We start from the raw sequence: 27,852 nt of genomic DNA, 5'->3' as shown, positions 1-27,852 counted from the left end.
ACTCTGTTGCTAGCCTTACTGTGGTTTTAATGCCACCAGCCATTTACACTCCAATATAAAAAATAATAATACTAATGACTGGGAAGGAAGAAAATATGACAATACAAGGTGGAAGGAAAAAACTTTCTGTGACACAATTTTGATCTGCCAGTGGATGACCACTAGCATCCATTATGTCCCTCCCTTTGTGAGAATCAGTACTTCATCTGGAGGAACTGACATGAAAATGGGTCAGAATTATTATAAACCAATTATGGCAAACTCATTCACCTTAATAATGACTGCTTTAAAAATCAAGGCCAGCCCATGAATTGATGAATGGACAAATAAAATGCAACACATCCATACTCTGCAATGTTACTCAGCAATAAAAAGAAAATTAAGCACTGACACATGATACAACATGAATGAACCTTGAAAACATCATGCTAAGTGAAAGAAGCCAATCACAAAGGACCACATAGTATAAGATTCCATGTATAGGAAATGTCCAGAATAGGTAAATCCTTAGAGACAGAAAATAGATTAGTGGCTGCCTCGGGCTGAGGAGAAATGGAGGAGTTGGGGGGCAATGAATAAAAGGTGGGGAGGTGTTTTGGGAGGTAATGAAAATGTTCTAAAAGTGATTGTAGTAATGAATGCACAACTCTGTGAATATACTTAAAGCCATTAAACTGTATACTTCAAATTGGTGAATTGTTTGGTATATGAATTTTATTTCAATAAAGCTGTTTTTTTAAAAAAAAATAAAGCCAACAGAACCATGAAATTCTTCAGGCCATGTTCATTCATTTATTCAGTCAATCAAGATTAATTAAATGACTTCTAAGTCAAGTACTATTCTAGATACTGGAATACAGCAAGAAACAAAACAGACAAAACTCTGCACTTATGGAGATTATGAACAAACAAAGAAAAAGCTAAATAAAATGTGTAGCTAGTCACATGATAGTAAATGAACTACAGAGAAACAAAGCTACAAAGCTGGGGCTGTGATTTTAGACAGAGTGGTCAGGGAAGGCCTTACTGAGTAGATGACATTTGGTAAAGGCCAGAGGGAATTGTTGGTTCAGACATGAGCATATGATCCATTCTGGCCAAATCTCACAAAAGGAAAGAAAGGAAAGACAGAGCTTTTTGTTAAGTGGTTTAAAAAGAGGGGTCTTCTTTCTCTTTCTTTCTTTCTTTCTCTCTCTCTCTCTCTCTCTCTCTCTCTCTTTCTCTCTCTCTCTCTCAAACACACACACACACACACACACACACACACACACACACACACACACACACATTAGATATGAAAGACAAAACATGTAGCCCCCAAACTACGTGTTACAACCACAAGGAGTTTCTGCGCTAGAGTGAATCTATCACAAGACAACAGAGCACAGATACAGACAGAACCTGAGTTTTTATCACATCATAGATTAATAACACTAAAACCTCTCCCCTTACCTCTCTATTTCCAGGTGAGTGACTCAACAAATTTTCCTATTTTTTGGACCACATTAAATGTGCAGAGATATCTTCCACAGGAAAGATATCAAGATTCCTTTTTAAGAGACTTCTCACTCTTTTTCTCACGTCGAAATGACTGTGGACTGAATACAAGCATTGGCAGCAAGGCATGAGCCAGAGCATGGCACCAGTGCATGAACTCGCCGCATCCACTGAACACAAGCCGCAACAAGGGAAGGCAGCAGTCACAGCAAAAAACGTCCACAACTCCCCTCTTTTATTCATTGATTAAACCAAAACTTATTGAGCATCTCTTCTTTCAAAGCACTGCACTATATGCCAGGAATACAACACTTTACACCCTTGGGGAGTGTCGAATCCAGGAGAGACAGACAAGCAAGCAAACCAATTAGTTAATTCCTAACTGTCATAAGTGGCAAGAAGGAAAGAAACTGGGAGGTGAGAAACAAAAGAGTAAGGAAAATTACTTTGCAGGACATGATTAGAAAAGGCCTTTCTGAGGCGATGACATTAGCACCTCTATTAGTGTCCCCAATCCTATGGACTCTTACATGTACATGAATACGGATGAGTATCACCCAAGTGGGAAAAGAAACAAAGAGATGTCATGTTTCAATAATATATCTCCAGGCTCTTTTTAAGAAAATGTCACAAAAGAATTGCCACAGGGCAAATATTGCCCAGCTAATGACTGGGCAGTGACTCAGAGAAAGAGAAAGGAAATAGGAGCCCTCAGGTTGTACTGAAACACAACTGATACTGTGCCAGCAATCAAGCCCTAATTCCACCAACAATTCCACCTAAAGGTTAGAGAACCACCCGCCTCCTTGTGTCACTATTTTATATCTTTTCCCTCTAGGTCTATACTTGATAAATCTGCTGCTTTCTTTTACCTGTAGAATATTCCAGAACATCTTTGATATCCAAAGATTCGGAAACAAAAGGGAACTGTAAGACTGATAGACATCTAAGGGACTCATCTGAATATTTAATTAAAGTAAATAAACTAAAAATGGCACCACTTCACAAAAATATCTGGTATCTCCATAATCTATGGCATTTGCCATGTGATTGCTGCATTGATTTAAAAATAATAGCACTGAAAACAATAAAGCAGTACCAACCTATATATTACTGTGGAAGCTAAATCCTTGGTTTTTAGTTTTATCTGTCTTGAGATAAATAACATAATTGTTCAGTGCTTCAGTTTACCCCACTGTGAAAGAAGTTCTTTTGTTTATCCTCCATACCCCTCACAGAAAAAAACCATTGTTCACCAAAACTTTAACTATGGAGTAAATATCACATTTATCAAAGGATATTGACCCATTCGTAACATACACAGCTGTGAATGCCCAAAGAACCGGTCTGTGAGAGCCATCTGTGACATCGACATATGACATCTGTTTCTCCCACTGCTTGCCAAGGTCGAGTCTCTCACACTGGCCAATTAGGTTGATGTCCCTTTCCTCTCCTACAATTCCTAGAGCTATAAGCTAGAGCCAAGACTTTCCAAAAGAGCAGGAGTGAGCACCTCTCTGATAAATATTTGCAGGTAGCTGCTTTATCCTTCTCCAGGAGAAGAAAATCAACACTATGTAACCACTGTGTTATAAATGTATACTGATAACTCACATTAAAATGAATAAAGTAGAAAAGGCTCCAAAAGCATTGTTCCATTTTTACTGAAAAATAAATTTAGATTCACTCCCTTGACTCCATCCAAGACTCTTATCATTTTCATACTTACTCTACATCTTCTCTCAAAATGGAAAACATTTGTCAAAAGAGAAAAATTAATTGATAAAGTTCCATTCCAAAGCAACCTTCTTCTTCTAAGGGCTGATTTTTCCAGGCTGATTTGATCCAGTGTCTAGCGCATACCAAGGTAAGGACTCAGCAAACACTCTCTGATAAATTAGCTGAATCCTGTCCCTCTACTGGAAGCAGTGATGAGCAGAGCAGGACTGACCGAAAGAAAGAAAAGAACAGTGTTTGCTAAATGTAGATGTCGACACCCAGGCATACCTACAAAATGGCTTTGGCAAAATTTCCATTAAAGTTACATATACTATTTTCAGATCTGAGAAAAGAGTCAACTGGCCACTCAAAAGTGTTAATAACAATAATAATAACTATTGAACATTTAACTCGGTACCACTTCCATATACTATCTCACTTATTACCTGGGTAGGTACTATTACTACTACCACTCCCATTTTACCAGTGAGAAACCTGTATGACTTATCTATTGCTGCATAACAAATTATCCCCAAACCTTAGCAACTTAAAACAGCAAATATTATCTCACACAGTTTCTGAGGGTCAGAAATCCAGCAGCAGCTTAGTACTGACCTGGGATCTAAGGAGGTTGCACTCAAGATATTGACTTGGGCTTCAGTCACATGAGATGTGGCTGGGGCTAGATGATTCACTTCCAAGCTCACTCAGGTATGTTTTGGCAGGAGATCTCAGGTCTTTTCTACATGAATCTCTCTATGGTGCTACTCACTACACAGCTGCTGGCTTCCCTCAGAACAAGTGATCTAAAAGTGCAAAAGCCACCAAAAGGAAAGTCTCAGTCTTTTATAACCTAATCTCGTTAATGAAATACCATCATTTATGCATATTTTGTTGGTCACCCAGACCCACTGGTAAATATGAGAAGTGATTACATAAGGGCATCAATACCATAAGGTAGGGCTCATTGGGGACTGTCTTGGAAGCTGGCTACCATAAATATTGATGCCCAAAGAGTCAAGTTAGTCCTGGAGAAATCGAGATCGTATTGGGAGCCCCTGTCCTTTAGAACAACTAAGCCATTATGTAGCCAATATGGTAGAAATCAAGGATAAAGTAAAACATGCAGATTTAGAGATCCACCCTTCTTATTTGAACCTGCAAGTTTCTACTCCATTTGACTCCAGCATGACTGGAAATCTTATCAGGACACTGTAGTGCTTCAGTGTTTGCTTATTCTTTTATCTTCCACTAGAAATAGTGCCCAAATCCAAGTCTTTGTCCAAAAACAAAGACTTGGGATGGATCATAGGACACAACTCAGAGGTTGTACTACTTGGCAGGTTTAAATAGTAAAAAAGAATATTGTTTTCTTAAAGTCTCTTGCAATTTCTCTTCTTAAGAATAAACTCACATACTCACTTCAGCTAAACACAAAGGTAAGAAATAAGTTTTCAGTGACTTTTTAGAAGATTAGTAGCCATATTTCTTTAAGAGACATTCATTTCCTGGATTAGACACTAAGGAACTTATGTTATCATTCTATTTTATTTATTCTATGCATCTGTAGATTATATAGAGTAGATCATGATAAGTATAATGCTTTGAAAGACCCTTCAGAGAAAGAACTAAATGAATTTTCCCATCTATTCTTAATATTCCCCCTACTGAATGCAGACAGCAACAGGAAAATTCAAAGCTATTATTTTTAATGTCAAAAGCCTTACTAGTCCAATAAAAGGGGGAAAGATATTAAACCTTTTATACAAGAACCAGATAGCACATATCGTCAAGAAACACGTCTTAATCAAATTGAACATAGGAAATTAAAAAGAGGATGGATGAGTGAAGGCATCCATCCTCATTTAATTAAAAAATGGGGAAAAAAAAAGGAGCCTTGGCAATTTTTTACGAACGAGAGATCATGTATTTTTTCCCCTTTGTTCCTTTCAGAGCAATAGTGTGGACTAATTTTGGTTCAGAAGGTTCTGAAAAGAACACCTAAGAAATTGCTGTATTCATAGTCCTCAGATGAAAAGGCAATATCCCTTCTTGTAGTTAAGAAACTCTCACATTGGGAAGCAACACCACGGAGAAAGAGATGTGGACTTCAAACCCACCTCAGAAGCCTTGACCAAGGGGATTAAAATGCCTTCCTGATGACCTTACAGAGTGGCTATAAACTTCAGATGCGATAACACACTTAAAGCCTGCTGAGAAATAAAAAGCCCTATGCAAGCATAAGGTGGGAAAGCAGTAGTGTGTTTATTAAAGTTGTCTACATAAAACACTTCAAAATGGGGCTTAAGGTTAATTCATCCAAACCACTATAACCCAAGAAAAACCACAATAGCAAATGTTTATGGCGTACTCACTATCAGAGAGACACAGCATATTAATGTATTTAATCCTCACAACAAAACCAAATACTATGTTTAATCACATTTTACAGATGAGCCCACAGGTTTCAAAAAGTTAGGCAGCTTTCTCAAGATCATGTAGCTCTATACAGCCAACCTCTGAGTTTGAACGCAAGTACGTCTGGAATGTGAGGAGAGACTTTCACTAATTAAAATCTATGTGGCCGCCAGAACAGAGTTCTCCATCTGCAGAAAACACAGAGATTCACATTCATTGCAGAGTGCACTTGAACAGCACTCAAAAAGATTTATATCTTGGACATTTATCAAAGGATTCTAAAATATTAACTAGAGTAATTATTTTAGAGACAGTCAAGGCCATTGAAAAAATTTTAAATCTAAAGCAAATGCTGAATCATGTGACTTGATTGCTAGCACGTGCTTGTAGATGTGTGTGTGTGTGTGTGTGTGTGTGTGTGTGTGTGAGAGAGAGAGAGAGAGAGAGAGAGAGAGAGAGAGAGAGAGTAAATACAGCTACACTATATAATGCAGTTTGAGAGTTTGAGAGCAGGAAGGAAGGGGTTAAAAGTATTCCAGCTGCATCCCAGCCATGCTTTACACTGTAAGCATGCTTCAGTAATTGTACTTGTACATAAATGGGTTTATCCTTGTAATTCAAATAATTGCTTTAATATTTTCAACACCAACCATGTATGAGCATTGTATAAAAGTTCTAGAAAATTCCCAGGGGAAGGGAAGCATCTGTAGATTGGCACATGAAACACATAGAGTATAGAGTATCCCTGGGAGTGACATCATATGAATGGTGGCAACGAGGCGGACTTCTTGAGTTCTCCTCCGCAGCTTACCATAAATTGAACACCTATAACCCATCAAAGGACTCTCTGCTCATCACACAGAACAGCTAAGAGGCTCATATAAGGATTACTTGAAGGTGGGCAAATTGGGCGAGCAGGGAAAGAGGGAAGGGAGCAGAGTGGAGACCGCTGCCCTCATCCACTGCTGCAGAGACGCAGGGGGTCCCAGGATGGAATAGAGACCACAAAAGCCAGGAGGTGGGCTCTTTCCCTGCGTCCCACAGCTGATCTCTCCCTCAGAGAGAGCAGCATATCCAGCATTTGAGGCAATAACCTCAGCTGAGACCTCCTGCTGGGCCTGAGGTCGGACAAAGGACCTAAACTCCATACCTGGGCCCCTACCCCCACTCTCCCAATCCTATCCCTGCCCTTCCAGAGACTTAAACTGGCCCCTGAACTGAGGAGTAGTGTCAGATTATGGAGAAGCTATAGCGCTCAGGATCTGAGAAGACCCAGCTCTGACCCAAGAAAGATGCTGGGAAGAGTGTGACACTACTGGGCTGGGAGAGAGAAGACTCCTCTACCCCCAGCCCCCACCTTTTCTGGTCTGCCTAGGGCAGGGCAATTACAACTGCGGAGGCACTCCCAGGGGTCAACAGTAGGTGGCAGATGCAGCTCTGGGCTTTCAGCAGCTCAGAAATCTCCCGCCCTACACACATACACACACACACACACACACACACACACACACACACACACGGAAGAAGTGCCCTAAGATAGGGCTGGTGGTGTTACTCTCAGTGTGTATATGTGGAGGCAAGAGCAGAAACTGCACTGACTTTGTAGAAACTACCATCCAGACTCCTTAGTCCCCTCATCTAAAACTGAAGTCCCAAGGTCACGCTGGGCACCAGGTGACCGGCTCTGCCTGCACAATACACAGAGGACTCTTTGGTACAGCCGAGGACAATCTGGAGATTACTTGGTGGGCTTAAGCCAAAACTGGCACTGCTTTTTGTTTTGTTTTGTTTTTATATTTTTGCCTGTGTTGAGTGGTGGTTATCGGTTGTTTTTACATGTGAATGTATTTGGTTTTTTCTTTGTTGTTGTTGTTGTTGTTGTTGTTGTTATTGTGCTTGATGATTTGCTTTGTTCTGAAATTGCCCTACAGTAGGGCCCAGCTCAAGAGGCACAAGATTCTACACTCCCAGAGACCAACTCCAGACCAAACCAGAGTATTACAGAGTTTGACCTACAAGTGACACACCCAGAGGGAATTCTCTACAGGCACAAGAGCCCATAGGGGCCAAACCACATTTAAGTGGTCAACACTCACGCAGCAGAACACCCTGTGGTGGGCAGAGCCAAGTCTCACAAGTAGTCAGCATAGGAGTCAAGACACCTACCCACCAGCGAAAAGCAATTAAAGATCAACTTTAACAGGACAATATACACAACACAAGAGTCACATTTGGAGCACACGGAGAGGAGAAGAACGAAGTAATGCAAGTCAAATAAAAAGGACACATACTACATAAGATAACCCAGCAAGAACTAAGAACCCTAGGTAATCTACATAATTCATCGAGACAAACACGGAGAGTCAGCCAGAATGGGGAAACAAAGAAACATATCCCAAATCAAAGAACAGAAGAAACCTCCAGAATTGGAACCAAATGAAATAGAGGCAACCAACCTATCAGAGACAGAGTTCAGAACACTGATAAGAATGTTTAAGGAGCTTAGTGATGACATAAAGAAGGATAGAGAAATCATAATGAACAACCAGTTAGAACTAAAGAATACAATAACTGAAATAAAGAACTCACTTGAAGGAATTACCAGCAGGTTAGATGAAGCAGAGGATCGAATCAGCGACTTAGAAGACAAGTTGGCAGAGATCACCCAAACGGAACAACAAAAAGAAAAAAGAATAAAGAACAATGAAGATGGTTTAAGAGACCTCTGGGATAACATCAAGCACAACAATATGTGCATCATAGGAATACCAGAAGGTGAAGAGAGGAAGCAAGGGATCGAGAACATATTTGAAGTAATAATGTCCGAAAACTTCCCTAACCTGATGAAGGAAACCAACATACAAGCCCAGGAAGTGCAGAGAGTTCCAACCAGGATAAACCCAAACAGGTCCACACCAAGACACATTATAGTTAAAATGGCAAAGGTTAAAGACAAAGAGAGAATCCTAAAAGCAGCAAGAGAAAGACAGAGGGTTACATACAAGGGAACTCCTATAAGACTATCAAATGACTTTTCTACAGAAACATTGCAGGCCAGGAGGGAGTGGCAGGAGATACTCAAAGTGATGGAAAACAAAGGCCTACAACCTAGATTGCTTTATCCAGCAAGGCTATCATTTAAAATTGAAGGAGAGATAAAGAGCTTCCCAGAAAAGAATAAGCTAAAGGAATTTATTACCACCAAGCCAGCATTGCAGGAAATATTAAAAGGACTTCTGTAAACAGAAGAAAGATGAAAACAATCTAACTACAAATCTAAAAAATTGCAATGACTATGTACCTATCAATAATCACTTTAAATGTAAATGGATTAAATGCTCCAATGAAAAGACATAGGGTGATTGAGTAGATAAGAAAGCAAGACCCTTGTATATGCTGTATACAAGAGACTCACCTCAGATCAAAAGACACACACAGGCTGAAAGTGAAGGGTTGGAGTAAGATATTTCATGCAAATGGAAATGAGAAAAAAGCTGGAGTTGCAATACTTATATCTGACAAAATAGAATTTAAAATGAAAAACATATTAAAAGACAAAGATGGGCACTATATAATAACAAAGGGATCAATCTGACAAGAGGACATAACCCTAGTAAACATCTATGCACCCAACATAGGAGCACCTAAATATATAAAACAGACATTGACTGACATAAAGACAGAGATCTACAGTAACACTATCACAGTAGGAGACTTCAACACACCTCTGACAACAAGGGACAGGTCATCCAGACAGAAAATCAATATGGAAACAATGGCCTTAAATGACATATTCGACCAGTTGGATTTAATCGATAGTTTCAGAATATTTCATCCCAAAGCTGCAGAATACACGTTCTCCTCAAGCACACATGGAACATTTTCCAAGATAGACTACATGTTAGGCCACAAAACAAGTTTTGATAAATTTAAGAAAATTGAAATCATACCAATTGTCTTCTCTGACCACAGTGCTATGAAATTAGAAATGAACTACAGGAAAAAAACTGGAAGACACACCAATTCATGGAGGCTGAATAACATGTTACTAAATAATGAATGGGTCAACCATGAGATCAAAGAAGAAATCAAAAGATATCTTGAGACAAACGAAAATGAAAACACAACGACCCAAAATCTATGGGATGCAGTGAAAGCAGTCCTAAGAAGGAAATTCATAGTTTTGCAGGCCTACCTAAAGAAACAATCAACAGTTTATCTTCACACTTAAGGGATCTGGGAAAAGAACAGCAAAATAAGCCCAAAGGGAGTACAAGGTAGGAGATAATAAAGATCAGAGTGGAAATAAATGCAATAGAAACCAGAAAAACAATACAAAAGATTAACGAATCCAAGAGTTGGTTTTTAGAGAAGATAAACAAATTGACAAACCTTTAGCCAGACTCATCACAAAAAAGAAATGACCCAAATTAATAAAATCAGAAATGAAAGAGGAGAAGTGACAACAGACACCGAAGAAATACAAAAAATTTTAAGAAATTACTATAAGCAACTATATGCCAACAAATTTGACAATCTGGAAGAAATGGACAATTTTCTAGAAGCATACAACCTTCCAAGGCTAACTCAAGAAGAAACGGAAAACCTGAATAGACTGATTACCACCAGGGAAATTGAATCAGTAACCAACAAGCTCCCAACAAACAAAAGCCGTGGACCAGATGCCTTTACAAGTGAATTTTACAAAACATTCAAAAAAGAATTATCACCTATTCTCCTCGAGCTCTTCCAAAAAATCCAGAAGGAGGGAAGTCTCCCAAACACTTTTTATGAGGCCACTATCACCCTGATCCCCAAATCAGACAAAGACACTACAAAAAAAGAAAACGACAGGCCCAATATCCCTAATTAACATAGATGCAAAACTCCTCAACAAAATATTAGCGAACAGAATTCAGCAATACATTAAAAAGATCATACACCATGATCAAGTGAGATTCATTCCTAGTATGCAAGGTGGTTCAACATCCGCAAATCAATTAATGTGATACACCACATTAACAAAATGAAAAATAAAAATCACATGATCGTACGAATAGATGCAGGAAAAGCATTTGACAAAATCCAGCATCCATTTATGATAAAAACTCTTAAGAAAGTGGGAATAAAGGCATCATATCTCAACATAATAAAGGCCATACATGATATACCCACAGCTAACATCATACTCAATGGGGAAAAGCTAAAACCATTCCCCTTAAGATCAGGAACAAGGCAAGGTTGCCCGCTTTCTCCGCTTCTATTCAACATAGTTCTGGAAGTTCTAGCCACAGCAATGAGACAAGAAAAAGAAATAAAAGGCATCCAAATCAGTAAGGAGGAAGTAAAATTGTCATTATATGCAGATGACATGATACTATATATAGATAACCCTAAAGACTCCACCAAGAAACTATTAGAGCTGATAGATGAATTTAGTAAAGTAGCAGGATACAAAATTAATATTCAGAAATCACTTGCATTTGTATATACCAATAATAAAATATCAGAAGGAGAAATTAAGTAAACAATCCCAATTACAATTTCTTAAAAGACTATAAAATACCTGGGAATAAATTTAACCAAAGAAGTAAAGATCTGTACTCAGAAAATTATAAGACACTGATGAGAGAAATTAAGGAAGATACAAATAGATGGAAACACATACCATGTTCATGGATAGGAAGAATTAATATAGTTAAAATGTCCATACTGCCTAAGGCAATATACATATTCAACACAATTCATATCAAACTACCAAGGACGTTTTTCACAGAAATAGAACATATAATCCTAAAATTTATATGGAACCATAAAAGACCCCGGATAGCCTCAGCAATCTTGAGAAATAAGAACAAAGTGGGAGGTATAATGATACCTGACATCAAATTACACTACAAGGCTACAGTAATCAAAACAGCATGATACTGGCATAAAAACAGATACATAGACCAATGGAACAGAATAGAGAGCCCAGAAATAAATCCATGCCTATATGGTCATTTAATCTATGACAACGGAAGCAAGAATTTACAGTGGGGTAAAGACAGTCTATTCAATAAGTGGTGCTGAGAAACCTGGACAGACACATGCAAAAAAATGAAGCTGGACCACCTCCTTACACCATATAAAAGAATAAATTCAAAATGTCTTAAAGACTTAAATGTAAGATCTGAAACCATAAAATTCCTAGTGAAAATATAGGAAGATACTTTACAGACATTACCCAGAGTAAGATTTTTACTGATATATCCCCTTGGGCAAGGGAAGTAAGAGAAAAAATAAACATGTGGGATTACATCAAACTAAAAAGTTTTTTCACAGCAAAGGAAACCATCAATAAAACAAACTGAATAGGAAAAGATATTTGCCAATGATATATCCGATAAGGGGTTAATATCCCAAATTTATTTAAAAAACTCACCCAACTCAACTCCAGAAAAACAAACAACCCAATTAAAAAATGGGCAGAGGACACGAAGAGACATTTTTCTAAAAAGGCAGAAGGCAAACAAACATATGAAAAAATGCTCAACCTCATTAACCATTAGAGAAATGCAAATAAAAACCACAATGAGATACCACCTCACCCCAGTCAAAATGGCTATCATCAATAAATCAACAAATGACAAGTGCTGGCGAGGATGTGGAGAAAAGGGAACGCTGGTGCACTGTTGGTGGGAATGCAGATTGGTGCAGCCACTATGGAAAACAGTATGGAGATATCTCAAAAATCTGAAAATGGAACTACCTTATGATCCAGCAATTCCACTCCTAGGTATCTATCTGGAGAAATACAAAACTCTAACTCAAAAAAGTTTATGCACTTCTATGTTTATTGCAGCACTATACACAATAGCTAAGACATGGAAACAACTGAAATGCCCATTGATAGACGACTGGATTAAGAAATTGTGGTACATTTATACAATGGAGTATTACGCAGCCATAAAGAAGAAAGAAATCTTACCATTTGCAACAACATGAATGGACCTAGAGAACATTATGTTAAGTGAAATAAGTCAAACAAAGACAAATACCATGACCTCACTTATATGTGGAATCTAAAGAAAAGAATAAATGAATGAACTAATCAGAAACAGTTTCAGAGACATAGAGGAAAAACTGAGGGTTGCTAGATGGGAGGGCAGTGGGAATAAGGGGGAAGGTGAGGGGATTAGAAAGCATAGTCAGTAACCACAAGATGGCCACGGGGTTACGAAAGTCAATTTGGGGAATGTAATCAATAATGTTGTAAAGATTTTGTAAGGTATCCGATGGACACTTGTCTCGTTAGGGAGACTACCTCAGGGAAGATGTAGATGCCTGATCACTGCACTGTACACCTGAAGCTGAAGCTGAACAATAATGAATATATATATAGTTATAAGAAGTGGAGTACAGCATTAGGAATAGAGACAGTGGAAATGTAACGGCTCTGTGCGATGTCAGAGGAATAGTGGATGGGGGAGGGGGGTTGACACTGTGTGAGGGGTATAAATGATAAATGTCTAAGTATTACATTGTTTTGTGCACCTGAAACTAAAAAGAAAAAAAAATAGCAAAAAAAGAAAAAAGAAAGAAAGGAAGATAAAAGGGAAAATATACAGTAGCAGCTAAACTACATTTAGGAATAAATTAATAAAGGATAGATATGATGAAAAAAAGAGTATACCATCCCTGCTTTCTTCAACATGTATAAGGGAAAAATAGCTATGCTAAATAATACCCATTTTGTAGTTGGCCAGTATGAAACGAGGTTATTATGTCAACACTTTTGGTAAATTGTAGAGACCCTTATAAATGAATGTTTTACTTATCCTAAGTATTATGAAATTCAGAATACCATAAAACACACACTTACACACACACAATCACAAACACATACAATCACAAACACACACAAGTTACAGCCAAATGTGCGAACCACAGGAGTGGGAGGCTGAGGCTGGTTTTTCTCAGCTTTTTGACAGGAAGGCACATTTTCTTCCCTAAAATAAACTTAGTTTGAGATAGATCTGAAAAGAGTTGGCAAATGCAAATATCCACTGGTAACTAGAAGTGAATTATAAACAATACCTACTCAGGGTTATAAGCATTAATGGGGTTAAGTGGAATTTCACACTTGAGGAATTTCATATGCTCAGTCTTGACCCAACTTCAGAAAATATGTGGCTTTACTGTAAAATGCCCTAGAGACTCAAGAGGCCTGCTGTTAGTTTGTGGGCAACAAGCAGCAGAATTTAAATCGGAATGAAAATTAAACACATGGCACTCTTCCCTGGCCTTCTGTTTCTCTCTGGGTGGGAAAGAATCTTACATGACTCCTCCTTCTTCCTAAATCTCACCTCTAAGTGTTCTGCAGCCTGATTCAGTCTTGGAGTGTTTCTTCTGATCACTTTCCTCTCTACCCCATGCTATTGCCTCAGTGGCTCCACACCTTGACATTTACTCATGTCCTGGAGACTCTGTGCAGCCTATAGCCTTTTCCCAAAACAACCCATCTTCCTCTCTGCCACCACATCAATCCTCCTAAAACGGGTTCTGAAGTCTCCCTGTTGGAGCATCAGTTCAGCAAATTTAAGTTCCTGAGAACTGCAGTAAAGATACTACTTAAGTTTATTTAACCCAGCTCTTCAAACTGGATAATTATAGCTAACAACCCCTAACAGGTAAGTATTATTGCATTTTACAGGTGAGGAAACCAAGGTTCGATAACTCAGGAAGGTAGAGCTGAGGTTCAAACAAGTGAGACCGACTCCAGAGTTACACACAGTTGATATTCTACAAGACTACACATTGAGAAACACTCTCTTGAAGTTTATATTATCTCAGGCTTCTAATAAAAGATTTCCCCCAAATCTCCCCACATACCGTTTATATTCTTTAACGTAGCCTTCCTACAGAGTGAGACCCAAGGGCCAGCAGCATCGGCATCATCTGGAAGCTTGTCAGAAATGCAGAACCTCAGTGCCCCACAACCAGCAGCAGCAGCAGTAGCAGCAGCTCTATTGAGTCAGAATCTGCATTTAAATAACGCAGAATCCCCAGTTCCAAAACTACTGCTGTAAAGCTTTCAAGACTTGAGTATAATCTAACCTGCAAACGTGTTTTCAGCCTCATCTCTTACTATCCCTCCACTGATCATTTTGTCTTCCACAAACCCAGTTTCCTGAACTCATCAGCGAGGCATTACCATAGGGTAGTATCAGTCAGCAAACTGTCTCTCTGACTCAGCACTCCACCTGCTGTTCTTTACACCTCCAGTTCCTACAGACCGTTCTGTAATTTCCCTGAACATCTTGTACATGTCTCCTAGAGCCAGGTAGCCGCTATTTTCCTCCTCCCTTATTCTGTAGCCATACCCTTTCTCTGCTAACACTAAAGATGACAACTAGGCCACCAAAAGCTGCCAGGTGCATGCCCATCCTGATGCCTCTGGTGCTGGACCAGGCCTGCCAGTGGTCAGGTGCAGGAAATGACCAAGCTGCTCTACCAAAGTCAGCACTAGACGCCAGCTCCTGTGGACACAGACCATCCATGTTTCCTCCACACAGCACAGCATGGAGCCAGCACAGAGCCTTCACACTCAAGACACAGAGATAGGCAGGGCAGAGTAGGAAATCCAACAATTAGGGCAGAAGGATGAGTCATTTTACAGAATGACTGTTTACAAGGATGCCTCAGAAATAGACAGCTCTAAATTCTAAATGATGTGATAGACAAGAGTTTGTCACACAGCTTTCCAGAGAAAGACCATTACTGTGACCCCAAGTGGGATACGCCTTTTGGAAGCAATGCTGGTACGTGTCCCTCTGAGGAAAACAGAAAGGGGAGGGGAAAAAATCTAAGGGCTTGACCCAAGCAAGGACTCAAATAAGCACATGCGAAGCCTGAACGATTTACACCTTAAATGATCCAAACTGAAGAGATGAATGCAGATGTGTCCAGACTGAAGAAAGAACTTGGGAAGGAAAAGTCTGGCAGAGAAGAAAGAAGGTGACTGGTAAGAGATGCCCTCCATGACTTCTTTGTCTAGAGTTTCAAGCTGCCACTGGCCAGCTACTGTGGAATTTCTCTCCTAGGTGTCAAACAAGGAAGGCAGCCAGGAAAGGAATTGTCAAAACAAACAAACAAACAAACAAAAAACTCTAGCCTTTATGCTCCTTACACGCCAGGACTTACACTCCACAAAGAGTAAAGTGGGTAAGACGTGAGACAATGAACCAGTTCAGTGTTCACTACAATCATTCTAGTCCAAAGGCCGGGAGTTATCCTGGACACCCTGCTCTGCCTCACCCACCTGTCTAAGCAATCGTAGCATCCATTTGCATTTTGTATACTACATTTTGTATTATAGTCATCCACCTTTTCTCCACCTTCTCACAGCCCTCCTTTCCAGGTATTTCTCACTATAGCCAGTTAAAGAGGTGCCTGTCTGGTCTCCCTACATTTACGCCTAGCCTTCCCTTAATTCATTCTCCACACTGTAGCAGGTACGTCTCTGGAGAGTACCAGTCTGGTCCTGTCACTCTCCTATATGAAGCCTTCGTGACTCCCCACGGCTCTAAGATACTACACGCCTCAATCAGGGCCAGAGCTAAGAGAGCCCACGTGACCTGGCGCCTCTTACCACCTAGTCCAAGCAACCACTGCTCTCCCCCTTGCTGTCTTAACTCTCTTTCTATTTCTGATACTCCAAGTTTTCTCCTACCTCAGAGACTACATATGCCATTCTTTATCCCTGGGCATCTCTTTCTTTCACACAACCTATCCCTCCATCACACCCCCAGCCCTTTACCTAAATTCCTTCTCTTTCTTTAAGACTAATTTTGAATGTCACTCCCTTAGGAGTCCAAAGACCAGATAGAAGGCCCTTGCTTTGCTCTCTTATATTCCCCCCAGCACCCCAAGTCTCCTGATAACATGTATCACAATTCTATTTAACTTATGTACTTAAAATAACTAATCTGTGCAAGTACCAGAGTGGTAGAAATCATATTTATCTTATTTAGTACTGTATAGTTCCAGTGCATAGTTCATGTTTGGCATTTAGTGGTGCTTAACAAATGTCTGTAGAAAGGAGGGAGAGACAGAGGAATAGCAGGGTGGAGGAAACAGGAAGGAAAGAATAGAGGGCTATATTCTGGGCATTTTAGGCAATCAGAAATTAGTTGTTTGTCCCATCAAACCCCTTGAAACATACTGTCAAACAACCTTAAACTATTAACTTTGTTTGGCACCATTTGTGCATGTATAAGGATACAAATAGGCAAGACTTTACTGCGGGTATCTCCTCGTTCTAAGAGTAGGAATATTACTCATCTAATTTTTGACTCCCACTTTAATGTTAATTAGGGAGAAAAAGGAGCATTGGGCAGTGATGGTCAAAATTGAAATCTTAGCACCTGTTTATCCAGTCAAAAGACTATAAGGATCACTTCTCCATCTGTTGCCACAAATCACTAAAAATATATTTAGAGAATATGTTACAAGTGTGTACATACATACACACACAAGAATGTTTGCTAAGATAAAAGTTTGTCTGTTTAAAGATTCCTATTTTTTTTCTTTGCAGTGTGAATTCAGTCTTTCAGTAAAAAATACTTTTAAGCAGAAAAAAGACATCTCATCTTTGTATGACTTACATTTTAGATCAGCCCAGCTACACTTAGAGGGGTCTTGGGGCCAACCCAGGGACACACGATGGATGGCGCTGAGGACTGGAGTAGGGACACAGAACATCAAATAACACCCAGACCTTGTTTTAACCTCCCTCCCCTCCACCTCACCCCGTTCTCCCTAAGGGTTGCAATTAGAGGTTTAACCCATGGTCAATACTGATTCCCACCTTATCTTCCTTCTCTGCCCTGTGGTGAGGTGTAAATGAACAGAGAAAGTTCAAAAAGCAACATCAACAGCAGAGAGGGGAGGTCAGTTAAAGGCTGAGATAATCCATGCATCAGAAACACAAATCCCAATTAGACAGTTAGTCAAATTTGCTAAATCAAGTGTACCCTCCTCTCACTGAGGACACTTGCTGAATGGTCTCTTTCTGAATTTCTTGCTTAAGCTCAGTAACATAAATGTATCTTAAAGCCTTTGAAGTGCGTTTACTGGTTAATTAAAGATAGTATAGCTATTTTTCTGCTATAATGGTTTTTTTCTGTTTAATGGTATTAACTCATGGTTGCTCATTGCTGAAGTTCTGATATGCAAACGCCACCTGTCACTTGGACTGTCTCCCATTCCATGTTTAGTAGGTTACTATTATACTAGTCTCAAACCTAAAACAGGATCTCAAGCAGATTGTTAGTTCCTCAGTTCCTTCATCTGTAAAATAGGATAATTCAGTACAATCACATTATCTCAAATGGAACTGTAGAAATATTTTCCCAAAAACACAGTTTTGACATGGTTCAAAATAGTCTCATAAACCACATTAACAAAAAGTTGGCAGGTACAGGCCCTTTAGGGACTAACTTTAAAGAACAGTTAAGCATGGTTTTCAATAAGGAGTGCATAGCAATTATTTGCATGTTAATAGATAGTTCAGATCTGAAAGCAATTTATTATTTAAGTAGGTCAAACATTCTCCTTGGACTTGGGTGTAGGTGATCCCTTTGATCTTCTAACAAATAATATTCAACCAACTGGGCTACCACCATTAGCCCAATGGAAGTGCACACAGCTACAAGGTGTTTTGCACACTTTCTCATTCTTATTCTGCCCCAGTGATGCCCAATATTCATGACCTAAAGGGTGACTGCAGGAATGAAGGGACAGGGATGGTACCAGTGGCTTCACTTCGCTCCTATCTCATCTCCCCTTCCGTGGTACAATCTAAGCCCCCAACCACCTTCTTCAGCAGGCAAATGTTTTGACCTCATTATATACAAACTCTCTTAAGGATAAGTTTCCTTCATTTTATAAAACAGGGACTCCATTTGAATCAGAAAACAGAAGCTCCTCTATCGGGTCACAGGTTAGTGCTGAAAGGCTACTCTTAAATCCATTTATTCATAAACACAAAGAAACCCTTGATTTCCCATTTTAACAATGCTCACATGTGGCCACTAAAGTCATATGGCTGACAAAGCTGGAACATCTTGCTTTTAAGACCAATTTTGTTCTTGTTTCTCTGCAAGTTCCTAAAATTCTCTGTAAGTTTGCATGTAGAGGAACTTCTGAACTCAAAATCTTGTTTTATCAAATTTTCTTTCTTCCACTATTTTGACAGATGGGATTTCCCATCATTTCCACATGTGTGTTCTAACATGTGGTCTCTCCTAAGGGCTACTCATTTCCCATTACATTTGATTCTTTTTCTTTGCTTTTCCCACACTCTCTGCCTTTAGGTTGATCGTCACCGTAGGGCCCACAAAGTGCTAGAACATAGGATCTGAAGAACCAGAGAGGAATGTGTCCTGAGGAATGCCTTGTAAATTTAAGAAGCAAGATGGGCTGACTCTGTTCAGAGGGCTCTTCCTGACTTTCTTGTTGCTTTGTTTTGTTTTCTGTAGAGCTTTAGGTAAGTGAATGACAAACCAATGATTAACAGATATTCTGCAATCACGTTAGAAATAAACTGAGCATTTTGCTAGAAAATAACATCTGTCATTTAGATATAATGATACTTAAAAAAATAGCCATTATTTGTGAGTGCTTAATCTTTGCCAGTCATGGTGCCAAGTGCTTTTCTGACACATATTTAATCCTCAAAATCACCATACAAGATCAATATTATTATTCCCATTTTCAGGTAAGGAAATTGAGACTTAAAGAAATTAAGTAAGTTGCAAAGGTGACAGGTATTAAGTGACAGAAATAAAACTAGATCTGTCTGATTCCATGAGACATGCCCTTAATGAATACACTATACTGTCTCCCAGTGGTTTTGAAAGGTTTTTGCTAATCATCAACAAATGTATTTACCTTCTCCTATGTCCGCCTGCATTAATCTACCAACATGTTTTGTTGCCTCTAAGCTCTTTCCTCTCTAGTCCATTATGCATCCAGCCATCCTATACTTCAAGAAGTTATTCCCAAACCACCAGCATCAGAATTACCTGGACGCCTGCTAAGAATGCAGCTCCCAGACCCAGACCAGTGATACTGAGTCAGCAACACTTGCATTTTTAAAAATGCCCCAGGTGATTTTCATGCACACTAAAATTTGAAAACCATTGTATCAGTACATCATCTGTTCAGTCTTCAAATGGTTTCCCCAAAACAATGATATAGGTAGGCTGAATAATGACCTCCCCAAATGTCTACATCCTAATCTCTGATATCTGTGAATATGCTGAGGTGGGGAAATTATTATCCTGAATTATCCAGGTCAGCCCAATGTCATCACCAGGGTCATTGTAAGAGGGAAGCAAGAAGGTCAGAATCAGAGTAGGCCATGGAACAACAGAACTAGGCATTGAAACAAAGGCGGGAGGTAGGGAGTGGAGTTGCAGGGCACAAGCGAAGGAAGGCAGGCTGCCTCTAGAAGCTGGAAAAGGTAAGGAAATCGATTCTTCCCTAAAGCCTGCAAAAGGAACACAGGACTGGAGACCCATTTTAGACTCGTTACCTCTAGACTATAAGAGAATATATTTGTTGCTTTAAGCCACAGAATTTGTGATAATTTGTTACAGCAACGATAGAAATCTAGTACATTGTTCACAATCCTCCATCATCCTCCTTGAGGCCAACTCCTTCTTAGTTCAGCCCCTCATCCCTCTCCTCATTCCACATTGAACTTTATTCTCTAGTAAAGCTCAACCACACCCAATTCCTCAAGTACACCAGGCCCCTTAATACCTCACTTGGACACTTTCTTCCCCCAAACCTTTCAGCTTGAGGATCACCCATTTATCCTGGAAACAAGCCCGCATGTCACTCCTTAACACCTAGAAATGGAAGTAATCATTTCCATTCTGTAATGTAACTTGGGAAAATATATATGCTGTGGTTCTCATCACATTCTGCTATAAATTCTGAATCCGACCTGTTCCTTTATATCCCTAGCCCTCATCACAGTGCCTGATGCAGGTAAATACTCAATAAAAGTTAGTTGAATTGAACTAAACCCAGATGTATTCCCAAACTCCAACTTTAAAGAAAGCATTTAAGAAAGTCTTATTTTATAATTTTCCTAAGATTCTACATCACTGCAATTTCCCCCGATGTCCTCAGTAATAACAACTCTGATCCTTTTGAAAGTTTTGGGTTTAGGGGGAGAAAAACAAACACTGCCCAAAGATGCCTATTAACCAGAAGGATGATCAAGCCATAAAGTATGATTTTAAATCAAAATGAGTCAGAAATAGCAATGTATATAGCTCACAAACTAGCTCTGATGACACTGCACATATACAAATTTTGGTATTTTCACTTTGAAAAGCCTATAAAGAATTTGATTATATTATCAAATGTAGTGTTCAAAAAAAAAAAGATACGACTCTCACACAGAATGATCACACATGAAAGAGTTTATTGAGCTCATAAATTAATGAGGAAAACAGTAAAATGATAAACTGATTTAAAGAACACCTGTAGAGCTGGGTATTTATGGGAAATTTAATAAAGAAATATTAAAATAAGGTTGTTAAATGAAATATACTATAAGGCACTAAATCAAAACCTTTCAGGTTACCTTATCTGATGAACAGAAATAATTGCCATCAAAACTGGATACAAGTCTACAAGTTAACATATAACTTCACATAGTCCAAGCCCTTAATTAATAGTAGATAATAAAGTCAATTGAATGGTACATTCTCCCAGAAAGCAAATAAAACTTGAATAGATATGTAGTTATCCTTTTAGTCTAATTTACAGAATATGGATAATTTCCTTGATAATATTTTAAAAATAAATTACAAGAATGACATCTGACTAGTATCACAAAACTTTAGAGGAAATATAATAACTTGGGAAATTTGAAGATTCACATGGAACTGGGCCTTGAAAGAAGAAAAGGACAAACAAATGAAGGGGAGTAGAATTTACCACCCCAAAATATGTCACTTTGTCATCAGAATTATTTTTAGCTAAAGACAGCCAAAACCCAAGAGATTCAAGAAAAACTCTTTACCTTTCCCTAACTGCCTAAAAATATAAATATCCCCTCACTTAAAGAAAATTTACAATTGTTTTGTACAAGGAAGACAGCTACTCCTGGAGACAACTCTTATTGCCTGAGACTCTTATCTGCACAACAAGAAAACACTTACTTATCATACACTTCCTCCCATCACCTTTCCATCACTTACCTCTTCTGCCCAGAAGGCACAAACCCACTTTTCTTTGTTTTGCCTAAAATGGTATATAAGCCTCAATCATCTGGCCACCTCCGAGGCCACATTTTTCTTTGTGAACTCTCATGCATATGTCCATAATTAAAACTGGGGATTTTGGTTGCTTTGTCTTTATTGGTTGGATGGGAGGGCCCAGCCATTGAGCTTAAAGAAGGTAAATAATTTTCCTCCCCAACACTACAGCTGGGAAATAGCAAAGCATAAGAAAAGAGGAAACAAAGTTGGTAAAGAAAAAGGAAAAAGTGTGTCAGCGCAAGTCAGCAGAGCACATAATGCACACAACATCATGGTGCTAATGAATGAGAGAACTGACAAAAAACAATCATGAATATATAAATACCAAAGAATACAAGGAAATTCCCTAATCAAAGTCCAGATGCTTAGAAGGAAAACAGAACATTTGATGTTCTAAATATTTATTAAGCACATCCTAGATACTAAATTTGCTGGATGCTAAAGGGCTTACTATGGTGGAAAAACTAACATTGTTGAGCACCCATGTGCTTGAATTCACATGGGTTATTTCTTTTCTAATAGCTCATTTAACAATAAAGGAGACCCCCATCTCTGGAATTAAGAACTGGATGGTCATTAGGGGAAACAGATCTGGTCACAGGTTGAAAGCAAACCGAGTTAAGTATAGAAGATGAGAAGAGAAATCAATTCCAACTTGAAAGGGAAGAAAAGTCTTCATGGAAGAGAGTACATCTGAGCAGACACTGAGGACAGAACAAGCATAGTGGCCATCTGCTCAAACAAAGAGCCAGCAATGTAGATGTGCGTTAACATGGCCCTGGAAGAGAGAGGGTGCACAGAGCCTCCTCAGAGGACGGGCCTTCCCAGTTCTGCTGTGCTCAGAGCCAGTCCTAGAAGAATCTCACTGAAGTCTTGGTGGTAACCCTAAACAACAGGCTGAGGATTGGACAGTATGGTGTTCTTGTTTCAAACGTTTTTTGAAAAGTGGACGTGCTTTAAACAGGTAAACTAAATCCCAACACGTGGAAGAGACAGAAGTGGAGTAGCTCTGAGAGAAGCAGAACCATGGCATGGGCACTCTCTTCTCATTCTCTCCACCTCTCACCAACTTGGCTCAGAAAAAAAAAAGCGGAAAGAGAAAGAAAGAAAGAGAGAGAGAGAGAGAAAGAAAAGGCATTAGAAACATCTTACTGACAGACCAAGGTAGAAAGCGACTGTCTAAAAAAATGAACTCTGATGCCTTTTCATACGTTTTTTTCTTCTATCTCCATAATATCTTTTAACAAAGTAAAGCAAGACTGTATATCATCTCAAATTTTGTTTGCCAGGTCTGTGATCTCTCATGAAAATGTGTCAGAAGTTGTCAATCACTTTGGAAGTGAAAAGTTCAACGAGATAGCATATTGCTGGGGTATTTTTTGTTTTTTTAAAATTCATTGAAGTGTTCTAAAAATCATTCTATTTCACAGGCATCTGGGATGGAGCAAAAGTACTGAGTTCTGTCACGTTCACGTGAAACAGAAATTCACAGAAGTCAACACTTCCAATCGATGCAAATGATCCTGATGGAGAAACTGACAGGATTTACTGAAGGCTGCGTCCTGACTCCTCTCATCAGGCCAAAGCTCTGCTGTCCATCATTAAAGTAATTGGGGGACTGGGGAAGGGGGACCAGGGGCCAAGAGCAGGAGCAGAAGTTTAAACCGTAAGGAGAAGACAGGATAAAAGAGCAATTTTAAAATTATTATTTTTTAACAAGGAATACAGTTATTATCCTGAACCCCAAATCAGGGATGTGATAGTCAAAAAGACAAAAGAATAGCATGGTAAATTATTGAAACAAATCTCTTTGCAGTTTATAATAAAAATTTCATTGCAATTCGAAAGATAAATGTCAATTAAGTAGCTTCTGTTAAGTGTTTATTGTTCACCTTTTATGTGGGTTGCCTTTTAAGTGATTTTCTTTTTAAAGGAAAAGAGAAAGTTTGGTCTCTTCAGCATTTGAACTAAGCACAATGCAAATGCATGCAACCATCAATTTAAAAATAATAATCGTCTTGATTTTCTAAGCCGATAAACCAACTACTATACACCACTTCCTTTTCAGGCTGTTGTTTGCTTGGCTTATCACAATTAACTATTGCACTGTGGCTCTGCATGAAGACAGTAATGTAATTAAATCCTATTAACACATCAGGAATAAAGCCCTTTAATGGGCACACAAGGCTTTGAGAGGCAGCTCGTTCCTGAGCAGATTTAATATCCTTAAATTAAGCAAGTGTGAATGGGAAGATGAATCTTATTAAAAACTTAAATCTGATTATATTTGAAAATTATTGGTTTCTTAATGTAATAAATTATCCAATACAGACTAGAACAAATAATATGTCCTAACTTCACATAACTCCACTCTATAACAAGTGACAAAAGAAATTATGTGTGACTGTGGGGCAAAAATAAAGGTCTTTTTATAAAAGTCATTTTGCATAATCAAATACCTAAATCATTTTAATAAACATTTGGGGGTAAAAAAGTGCAAATGACACAGTTGGGGAGGGAATCATTTACCCTATTCAGAAAGGGAATGTAGAAATAGTGATGCTAATTTTTTTTTAATTGCCATTCTGGCCAATTTGTTGTAAATTCTGAAAAGAAAAGCTGCAGCTTATGTTGTTGGTAGTGAATTCCTTCTCCAGAAGGCTAATGCAAATGTGAGCCATCTGCCAGGCTTTCTGCTGAGAAAGCTGGAGTCGCAAACAATGGGCCAACAGTTTCTGAATACTAACACACACCCTCCGTGGGCAAGAAAAGTTCGCATTTTCCCCAAAGGTATGCTTTGCATTGCCTCCTTTCCCATCACCACCGGACCACCCAGCACACCGCCTCCCCCGACCCACCTGGCACCAGGCAGGCCTCCACTGATGACTCTGATGATGTTCACAAGGAGAACCCTCTAGAGAAGCGTGTCTGGTGAAACTGACTGAAGTAGGAATGCAAGACCTGCTAAATTATTTAACCAGACAAATGCTTCACAGTGTGTGTTTTTTAACTTCATCCTATTTTAGCAAAAACTGGCATTCCCCCATTGCACTGCACATCAGAACAGTGCATGAATTTTATCCTTTTATGACTGGACCCTTTCAGAGGTTTTGGGAACACTGTCCTCAGCTCGTCTCAAAGCCACAGTCTCACCAGCAGATGGGTGTATTAAACAGAATGTACTGGGCCTTCAGGCACTGCGGGAGCCCTCATATCTGAACCAGGTCTATTCACCTACTTTCAAGTAATTCTTTATGCTCCATTCCAGGAAACTCAAATGCTCAGTATTTGGCAAGTGTGCCCAAATAGTTCATTCAACAACATGGTGAAATATTTTAAATATTGTTTGGTGTTTGATGAAGGAACACAAGGAGAAGTAACATCCAGTGAAAAGCCATCATAGGAATTCCAACTTCATTTCACCCCAGATCTGGCTCCTGCCAGCTTTCATCTCCAATCTCATCTCACTCTGATTACCATTTCCCCTCAGGCCTCTTGCTGGAGTTTTCTCAAACTTGCTGGACTGTATCTTATCTTCCTGCCTATATACAGCTGCTTTTGCTGCCTAGAATGCTTTCCCCAAGACCCCTCTACTCACACATCATCGAGGCATTTGTATGCTCCACAGTGGGACTTCCTGGATCCAAATCCCAGCTTCCTCACTTACTACTTGTGAGGCAGTGGACAAGTTGCTTAACTTCTCCATGCCTCAGTTGACTCAACTGTAAAATGAGCACAGTAATACTATAACCTGCACCAAAGACAAGATAAGACAGGTAAAGCACTTCACACGGTATCTAGGATAACATGTGTTCAATAAATGTTACCTGTGGTGATCGTCTCTTTTGTGCAATCTCGAGGCTCATTTGCCATCTCCTGTCTCTCACTGTATTAGTTATTCTTTCTCTGAATGACCATGTGCTTCTGCAAAAGTACCTGCTTCTGCTGTTGCATCCATCACATATTTTAATTAGGTGCTTATGTCTGTCTTTTCTGCTAGACTGTAAGTTCCTTAAAAGCTTGTTCTTACTCATCGTTGTATCCACAAGGCTTAATACTGGGCACATAACTGCTTACAGATATATATTAACTAAATACAAGAATTAATTACTGAATGCGTTTAGTAAGAGCTTGATTAAGCATATAAACCAAGATAGGGAGGAGAAAAATGTTTCCCACTGAAGGAGTTCATTCAGAACAGGCCTCCCCAAGACGTACCATTTTGGCCTGCAGACTACTTTGAGATGAAGACAATGGAGACCAGGCAGGCTCAAGAGAAACTTTTACTTCTCCCTTAAAGAACTTAATTGGGGCCTTGCCCAGTATAAGAGTTAGCACCAGATAGCTTGTTATGACCTATCTGTCGTACAGGGCGAACTTCTAATTATTGAACATCTCGTCTTCTTATCATCTTGTGAATGACCTTCCTTCCCTCTGAAGTCCCAGGCACCTTACTTCATCCTTAGCTCAGGATGTCACATAGCCCTCATTTCCCCTTTCTGTCTTAGAACCTCTCAGATATGTGGGGTCTCTAAAGCTCTCATGTATGTGGGGACCCCTACCTACATAATTAAATTGTTATTTTCACCTGTTAATCTGTCTCATGTCGATTTAATTATTAGCTGAAAGAATATACAACAGTGGAGAAAAACATTTTCTCAAGACCCTCATATATACAGCAAGATATAGATGCTATAAAAGGGCTTTCATGTGTTGAGGAGGATATAGAGCAACTGGAACTTTTAATACGTTGAAGTGTAAATTGCCTCAATAACTACAGAAAATATTTAGCAGTACCAAAAAAAGCTAAATATGAGGTCTGAGAAGTTCGCACACTTGTAGCAATGATGTTGCTGAACTTTTTTGATATTAGAGGGATTATTCATCATGAATTTGTACCAACTGGACAAACAGTTAACCAAGTTTACTATTTGGAAGTGCTGAAAAGGCTGCATGAAAAAGTTAGACAAAAACAACCTGAACTTTTCACCAACAATTCATGGCTCTTGCATCACGACAATACACGAGCTCCCATAGCACTGTCCGTGAGGGAGTTTTTAGCCAGTAAACAAATAACTGTATTGGAACACCCTCCCTACTCACCTGATCTGGTCCCCAATGACTTCTTTTTTTACCCAAAGGTATAGGACATAATGAAAGAAAGACATTTTGATAACATTCAGGACATCAAGGGTAATACGACAAGAGCTCTGATGGCCATTCCACAAAAAAAGTTCCAAAATTGCGTTGAAGGGCAGATGAGGCACTGGCATTGGTGCATAGCTTCCCAAGGGGAGTACTTTGAAGGTGGCCATAGTGATATTCAGCAATGAGCTATGTAGCACTTTTTCTAAGATGAGTTTGCGAACTTAATTGTCTTATCTCGTATATATGTGCCTTATGGCCCAGAAAGTGCACTATTTAACATATGCCCAATAAAAATAAATGGATATAGTCACAAAAAGACATGTAGAACAATGTTCACAGAAACTCCATTCATAATTGCCTCAAATTTGAAACAACACAAATACCCACCAGCAGAAAAATGGATTAAAAATGTTTATGGCACATTTATACAGTGAAATACTATCCTGAAATTAAAAAAAGAAAGGAAAACTGACATAGGCAACAATAGAAATGAACCCTTAGAATATTACATTGAACAAAAGAACCAGACATACAAAAGCATGTATTATATGATTCCATTTGTGTGATGTCAAGGACAAAACTAATCATTGGTGGCGAAAATCACAACAGTTGTTACCTCCAGGGGGAACTTGCTGGGGTGACAGAAATGTTCTACATCTTGATCAGAATGGTAGCTAAACAGATAGATATATCTGTTAAAATTTATTGAACAACACAATTCAGGTTTGTGCACTTTACTCTGTAT

This window comes from Rhinolophus sinicus, linkage group LG14, assembly GCF_036562045.2.
Source record: "Rhinolophus sinicus isolate RSC01 linkage group LG14, ASM3656204v1, whole genome shotgun sequence".
Lineage (NCBI taxonomy): Eukaryota > Metazoa > Chordata > Mammalia > Chiroptera > Rhinolophidae > Rhinolophus > Rhinolophus sinicus.
This window is presented reverse-complemented; position numbering follows the sequence as displayed.